Below are 8,021 nucleotides of genomic sequence, written 5' to 3'. Positions count from 1 at the left end.
GGTCGCGGCGCTCGCGGGTCACCCTCGGCGCCCGCCAACGGCAGCCTGTTATTGGCGATCCAGGTCCCTGACTTCCCAGGGGCCGGCTGCACTGCGCCTGAGGTCTGATTTCTTAACCCACGGCGTCCGATTACGCCCTGAGGTCGTCTCCTCGCGGGCTGCACCGCGACCTAGCCGGTTTCTCTCCTAGGGGTGGGAGCACGACTACTGTCGCCCAGTGTCAACCGCTGCAGGACCGCGCTGCCTGCAGAGCCTGGGGGTTTTCGTGTGAGAACACAGTTCTGCAGGTCTGGGGTCACCGGGGTGACGACCCCATCTGTCCCGCTTGGTAAAACACATAAGCACGATTCTCCCTTTCTGCACGGAGGAAGGCGGCCCTGCCATGTATTCGCCCTAGAAACCCCTCACTGCGGGTTCAGAGACCAAGGTTTTGAAACTGAAAATCAAGGCTGAGAAACACTAAGAAGGAGACCGAATGGCTGAAATCCCAATACCTATTTTCTTCAGCGCATTCGATACCAACAAGGGTGGATATTTTTACACATGCTTTTCCCTGGAATAGAGGTCAGGAACCCAGGAGTGTCCTCCCCCTGCACGGGGGAACAGGCTGGCTTGCCACACGCATTGGTAGGTCACCGGCCCCTTATCTCACAGTGCGCTCACTTGGACAGGGGACATCTGTCATAAACATGTTCTGTTGCACAACCTGAGACAGGCCTGTCTCTTGCTTTGCTCTTCACTTCATGGTTCTGATCGACACGCACTCTCTAAGGCCTAGGACAAACCAGAAATTGCTTCCAAGACACTTGTGTGGTGCAGCCTCTATCAGCGAGTGCAGTTTGCCTCACCGGCTTAGTCAAACACTTGGCACAGGGGTCCACAAACTGCTGCCTGTGGGCCAGACCCAGCCCACCACCTGTTTTCCTACAGTCCTCCAGCCAAGAATGGTTTTGACAGTTTTAAATGATTGGAAAAAATCAAAGAATACTATTTTGTGATGTGAAGTTACATGAAATTCAAAGTTCAGTGCCACAAGTAAAGTCATGTTTATTCCTTACATATTGTTTGGCTGCCTTCATGCTACAAGGGCAGCTGAATTCAGTTGTGACAGAGACCATATGGCCGGCAAAGCCTGGAATATGTCCTCCTAGGCCCTTTAAGGAAAAAAGTGGCAACCACTACCTTAGAGCAATGAGTGTGTCTACAGACCAAGAGTCTATGTTTTAGGAATGTGTACCTCCTCATCTTTAATGGGTAAAACAATGCTGACAAATGCAGGAAAGGAAATGGAATGATGGAGATCCACTTTTAACAATGCCAGTTTATGTGCAGTGAACTTGACAGTACCTACTTTTTAATTTACCAATGCCATGAACAGTCCAAGGAAAAAATCCTTTTCCAGATTAGCAGATTTCACTCTATTAAAGATAATTTTTAATGTTCATCGAAAGACATCATCAAGAGAATGAAAAGACAAGCCATAAACTGGGAAAAGGTATTTTCCTCAAAACCCACAATGAATAGTACCCAGATTATGTAAAGAACTCCTAAAAATTAATCAAAATAAAATACTCAACTGGGCTATGTTCAGTTTCTATAGGAGAAGCCCTGGAACATGGTAATGTTCCAGGGTGCACTTATGAACATGAATGAATTGCACAAGCATATGTTGAGTGAAAAGAAAAGCAGATGTATTAGTCAGCTTGGATTGTCATAACAAAATGCCATAGACTGAATAGCTTAGACAACAGGAATTTCTTTCTCACAGTTCTGGAGGTTGGGAAGTCCAAAGTCAAAGTGTGTTTCTTAGTGAGGACTCTCTTCCTGGCTTGCAGATGGCCACTTTCTATGTCCTCACATGGCAGACAGAGAGAGAAAGAGAGGAAGCTCTCTGGTGTCTCCTTATAAAGTCCTTATAAAGGCACTAATCCCATCATAAAGGCCCCACCCTCATGATATCCAGTATCCTAAAGGCTCCATCTCCAAATACCATCACATTGTAGAGGATTAGGGCTTCAACATATGAATTGGGGGTGGAAGGGGGGGCAGGATACCATTCCGTCCATAACAGCAGGTCATAGGCAAAATACACACAGTATTATTTTACTTATATAAACTTCAAAAACATGCAACTGTACTTTGCAGCTCCCATGTGGCAAAGTTATGAAGAAAAGGGAAAGAATTATAAGTACAATCCTGATAGTGGTTACTTCTGATAGAAAGAAGGGAAATGCAATTGTAGGCAAGTTTCAAAGGTATTGGTAAATTTTTAGAGTACAGCTAAGCAAACTATAGCAGCCTAAATGGAATAGAAGTTTATTTTTCCAACATCGATGTCTGGGTAGGCATGGTAGGGCTACATGGCAGCTCGATGGTGTCAGAGACACAGTCTTCTTCCGTTTTATTAGTCTGCCTTAGGATGTTGCCCTTGTCCTTGTGACCAAAAATGACTGACCAAGACTCCCAACCAATTGAAAGGGGAAAAAGAGAAGGGCTACTATGCTCCTTTCTTCTGAAGGCCATGATCAAAGGTTGCACATATCACTTCTGCTCTTATCCCACTGGCCAGAACCTGGCCACATGGTTGCTATGCCAAACTGTAAAAGAGCCTGCAAATGCAATCTTTAGACAGCCAGCCACCTGCCCAGCTAAAAGTCCTTTTATTTATTTGTTTATTTATTTATTTATTTAGAGACAAAGTCTTGCTCTATCGCCCAGGCTGGAGTGCAGTGGCGCAATCTGAGCTCACTGCAACCTCTTCCGAGGTTCAAGAGATTCACCTGCTTAAGCCTCCTGAGTAGCTGAGACTACAGGCATGCGCCACCATAGCCAGCTAATTTTTGTATTTTTAGTAGAGATGGGGTTTCACCATGTTGGCCAGGCTGGTCTCGAATGCCTGACCCCAAATGATCCTCCTGCCTTGGCCTCCTAAAGTGCTGGGACTACAGGTGTGAGCCACCACAACCGGCCAAAACATTTCTATTATTATTGAAAAGTGAGAGAGTGGGTATTGCAGGGGGCCATCAAGCTGCCTCAATCACAGTTTTTAAACTGAGTAGTAGTAACATGTTCATTTTACTATTATTTATGCCATCTATATAATTATATATCTACACAGATGTAGATGGCATGGTTATATATTTTGCAAATATGAAATGTCATAATTTAAAAATAGTGAAAGCAATAAATATAAAAACCATTTTTAAACTACTCATCATGCTCTAAATTGATTTTTCCCTGTGCTTCTTTGTTGAATTTTTGGAAATTTCAAATTAATTCAAGACATACTAAGGCATATTTATTTCTTCTACCTTACCCCACCCTAACATACTCTAAAGTCAAAAAAGTATATTAGAGATTTTCTACTATTTTATTTCTTGCATCATGACTCCCCTCCATTTTCATGGTTTATTACATATAGTGATACACACAATGTTTCCCTTTTTTCTTGAATTAACATGGTAGCTCACATTTATGAGTTTCTATCCTATGCCAAGCACTGTTCTAAACATCAGGAGTTATTTCAGTTACTCCTCAAAAAAACTCTGTGAAATAGACCATTGTTATCCCCATTTTACGGACGAGGAAATTGAAGCACAGTGAAGTTCAGAAACTTACCCATGGCTCACAGCTAGTATGGTGGATTCAAGCTCATGTAGTCTGATTTCAGAGCTTATGTTCCCAATGACTGCAAAATGCCACCTAATAACTTACGTGTATTAAATATAGGACTTTGGTGGGTACTTTTGTCAATATGGAACAGTCCAGTTTCTATATATCATGTTGGTTTTGTGCCATTCCAGTCTATTCTAAATATTATGAAAAAAGTTATTATACTAAATTTACTAAAACTAATAATATATTCCCATGTTCAGAAGCCTTTGATAAAGTCCAGCCTCCCTCACATGGCATTTGAGGGCCCCGTCTACCCTACTAGTCTTACCTCCCTAATATCTCTTCCCCCATTCTTCTCCCTAAGTCTCATGCTCCAGCTGCGTGGGCCCACTGGCTGCCCCCAAACCCACTCTCACTTGTTCCCTGTTGGGCAGCTGTCGCTAAACCCACTCTCACTTGTTCCCTGTTGGGAATCCCTTATTATTCCTGTCACATTGCCCATCACTCAAGACTCAGCTTAAATTCCACCTTCTCAAAAATGAACTCCCAGATTCTTCCAGTTTGATCCCTCTTACTCCCACACAACAGAGCACTTTGTAGCTTGTAATGCAGGCTATCTTTGTTCAGTTATTTGTGTATTGATCAGCCTCCCTGCCCAGGTCATAGAGTGTCAGATCAACCCTGCACTGAGTGTGCTCCTCAATGCCTGGCATCCAGTAAACATCCATAATTAAAAATATATGTATACTTTAAAATGACCACAGACACACAGGAAGTTGCAAAAATAATACAAAGAATCCCTTGTATACCCTTCACACAGCCTCCTCCTATGGTAACATCTTACATTTCCATAGCACAACAGGGATGTATAAATGTTTATTTGATGATTTAACTAAATTGAATTCCTTTTCCAAAGGAGAAAGAACATCTTGATTTAGGATCTCGGTTTTACTACTAGTTCTTTTGTGTCACTTTCACTCATATTTCAAATCTTCCTTAACATCCTCAATCTCTAGGCCAACTTTCCACAAAATATTAAATTGTGTCATATAGGCAGATTAGGCACTGTTGTGTGTGAAACCACCAGTTAGAAGCCCATGGACTTTCCCTGGTTTGGAAGAAAGAGTGGGTTGCAATAAGAAATCACGTGGCTAGAGGCCGGGCGCAGTGGCTCATGCCTGTAATCCCAGCACTTTGGGAGGCTGAGGCAGGCAAATCACTTGAGGCCAGGAGTTTGAGACTAGCCTGGCCAAAACGGTGAAGCCCAGTCTCTACTAAAAAAACAAAAATTAGCCATGTGTGGTGGCATGTGCCTGCAATCCCAGCTACTCAGGAGGCAGAGGCAGGAGAATTGCTTGAACCCGGGAGGCGGAGGATACAGTGAGCCCAGATCATACCATTACACTCCAGCGTGGGCAACAGAGTGAGACCCTGTCTCAAAAAAAAAAAAAAAAAAATCACCTGGCTAGGCTTGCGTTGCAGTAGAATTTTATCATCAGGGCATCAAGCTACCTGTGTGAGTGTTTAGAATTCTGAACTTTAGATCCACAGGCTGGAGTATTTGTGATAAGCATAGTTTTATGGTATAATACTTGCTTTACTTGCTTGGGTTTTATATTTTTATAGTTTTGTACTTTGAGACTCTGAAGTCTAAATTTTATGGAACTCTGGTACTTTACAAAATACATGGGTAGATAGTATTCAATAATAGATTGATTAAAACCTTTGCTCTCCTCTCTAAAAATGCCCAAGCTGGAGTGCAGTGGTGTGATCTTGGCTCACTGCAAACTCCGCCTCCAGGTTCAAGTGAATCTCCTCCCTCAGCCTCCTGAGTAGCTGGGATTACAGGCATGCGCCACCACGCCTGGCTAATTTTTGTATTTTTAGTAGAGACGGGGTTTCCCCATTTTGGCCAGGCTGGTCTTGAACTCCTTACCTCAGGTGATCTGCCTCCCTCGGCCTCCCAAAGTGCTGGGATTACAGGGGTGAGCCGCCATACCCGGCGGAAAGTTTTCATTTCTAAGAAACTCCCAGGTGGTCAGCTGAGTAATGAGGGACTGAAGCACACAGTCTTAGGAGGTTTGGGTGGAGGCACCACTTTGAGCTCTCTGGCTCTCAGGCTTCAACTACACCTCCAGCCTTCCTAGGTTCTGTGGGCAGCAAATCATGGGCTTTCTCAGTCTCCATAATTCCATGATGAATACCTTATAATTAATCTCTTTCTAGATTTTTCATGCTTTTTCTTTCCTCTTTTCCCTTTTTCTTTCCATTCCCTGCCTCCCCTTTCCTTCCTTCCATACCTCTTCTTTCCTTCCTCTCCTATTGGTTGTTCCTCTGAAGAACCCTAACATAATAGCCAAGTTGTAGCCTCCAAGACTGAAAGACCCCAGGTCCACGCTTGTCAGGGATGTTTCAGAGTCACCTGTCCTTGAGTGAACCATACCGGGTTTGACCATTAAACTAAAAGAACTGCTTTTGCTTATTCTATGGGTGACTTTTTTATAAAGTGTAATACAATGACAGGCATCTCTGCAGGCACCAGTGTAGATTGAAGACCAGAGGCCTTTCCTTCTCTCCATTTTCTGGGCACCAAGAAAGATTCCTGTTGACTCTGGAATCTGAATCCCTAAACACGACAGAGAATTTCTCAATCTCCCTAGCTAGTGGAGAGCTCAGAGTTACATTTAATCTGATTTAGAAAAGCTAAGTAATATGGTAAGTCCTGTACTCCATCCTAGTATGATACATACATTGACAATAACGAATACATAAACCACATTATCCAGCTTCTGCATTGTTGTCATCCTCTCTTATACCTGCATCCTGCCGTGTTTATATGTTCCCCTCTGTGTACTAGTCTTATACATTATAAATTCCTTGAAGGCATGAAGTACCTCTTTTTTTTTTTTTTTTTTTTTTTAAGATAGGATCTGGCTCTGTTGCCCAGGCTGGCAGTACAGAGGTGCGATCTCAGCTCACTGCAATCTCCACCTCCTGGGTTCAAGCGATTCTCATGTATCAGCCTTCTGAGTAGCTGAGACTACAAGTGCATGCTATCGCACCTGGATAATTTTTTGTAGAGATGGGGTTTTGCTGTCTTGCCCAGGCTAGTCTTGAACTCCTGCACTCAAGTGATCTGCCTGCCTTGGCCTCCCAAAGTGCTGGGATTACAGACGTGAGCCACCACGCCCAGCCTGAAGTACCTTATTTATCAAGTTGCAAGCTGAATTCATTACAGTGCCATGCAGATATCAGACATTCAATAACTCATTTGTTGAGCTGAATAGTGTTTCAGAATTTATTCTAAAAATGAATAGTTAAGGGCATATTACCTTGTTCCAATGTCTCTTAGAATTATTTTTTTCTACTTTGATATTAATTTAGACGAGAACATCCATTAAGCCTTCTTTTAAGGTAAAGAAAGAAACGTGAGCCTTAAAAAAAAATTTTTTTTTGAGACAGGGTCTCACTTTGTTGCCCAGGCTGGAGTACAGTGGTGCAATCTCGGCTCACTGCAACCTCTACCTCCCAGGTTCAAGCTATTCTTGTGCCTCAGCTTCCCAAGTAGCTGGGACTACAGGTGTGTGCCACCACGTCCAACTAATTTTTGTATTTTTAGTGGAGACAAGGTTTCACCATGCTGCATAGGCTGGCTTGAACTCCCAGCCTCAAGTGATCTGCCCACCTCGGCCTCTAAAACTACTGGGATTACAGGCATCTGAGCCACTGTGTCCAGCCTAAAATTTTTCATGAATGTTTAGTTTCCCAAAAGAATTTTTGGTAAATTCCTGTGATATGTAATTTTTTAATACAGTGAAATTTAAACAGAATTATAGAAAAACCAATAGTAATAACAGCTTCTGATATTTTTTGCTCTTTGCAGTTTCGCAATAGACTTTTTCTTCCTTATTAGAACTTTGCAGTGTATGTGTACCCTTAATATAAGGAAAGATTATATGTAGAAAAGTAACATTATCTAATATAAAATATAATTAAAGAGCCTAAGTCATAAGTGAGGAATCAAAATTCAGCAGGGGGGTTTTACAGTCTCTTTTAGGCTATGTAAAACCATACACGTATAAGCAGCCTAACCAGCTTGGCCAATGTCTTCGCAAAACTGCTCAGTGCATATTTGAGTTAAGTAGCCAGTTCAGCTGCTGCACTATGGCTAAGACCCAGCAGCTGGGCTGCAGGGACCATGTTGATTAGATTTGCCACATTGTCATTTCTTTGGTTTGTATATAGACATAGGGCCTTCATGTCTTTACAGTTGAGCCAGACTTCCTTTATGTAAAATACCTTAGCCAATACTGTGCATGTAGCTTTCTTGATTAAAATAGGTATTTACACAGGGATTGCACACAATATTATTCTGGAGTTGTTGGGAGCATAGGAGCAGGGGTGAT

Source organism: Mandrillus leucophaeus, unplaced genomic scaffold (genome assembly GCF_000951045.1).
Source record: "Mandrillus leucophaeus isolate KB7577 unplaced genomic scaffold, Mleu.le_1.0 Scaffold1353, whole genome shotgun sequence".
Classification (NCBI taxonomy): domain Eukaryota; kingdom Metazoa; phylum Chordata; class Mammalia; order Primates; family Cercopithecidae; genus Mandrillus; species Mandrillus leucophaeus.
This window is presented reverse-complemented; position numbering follows the sequence as displayed.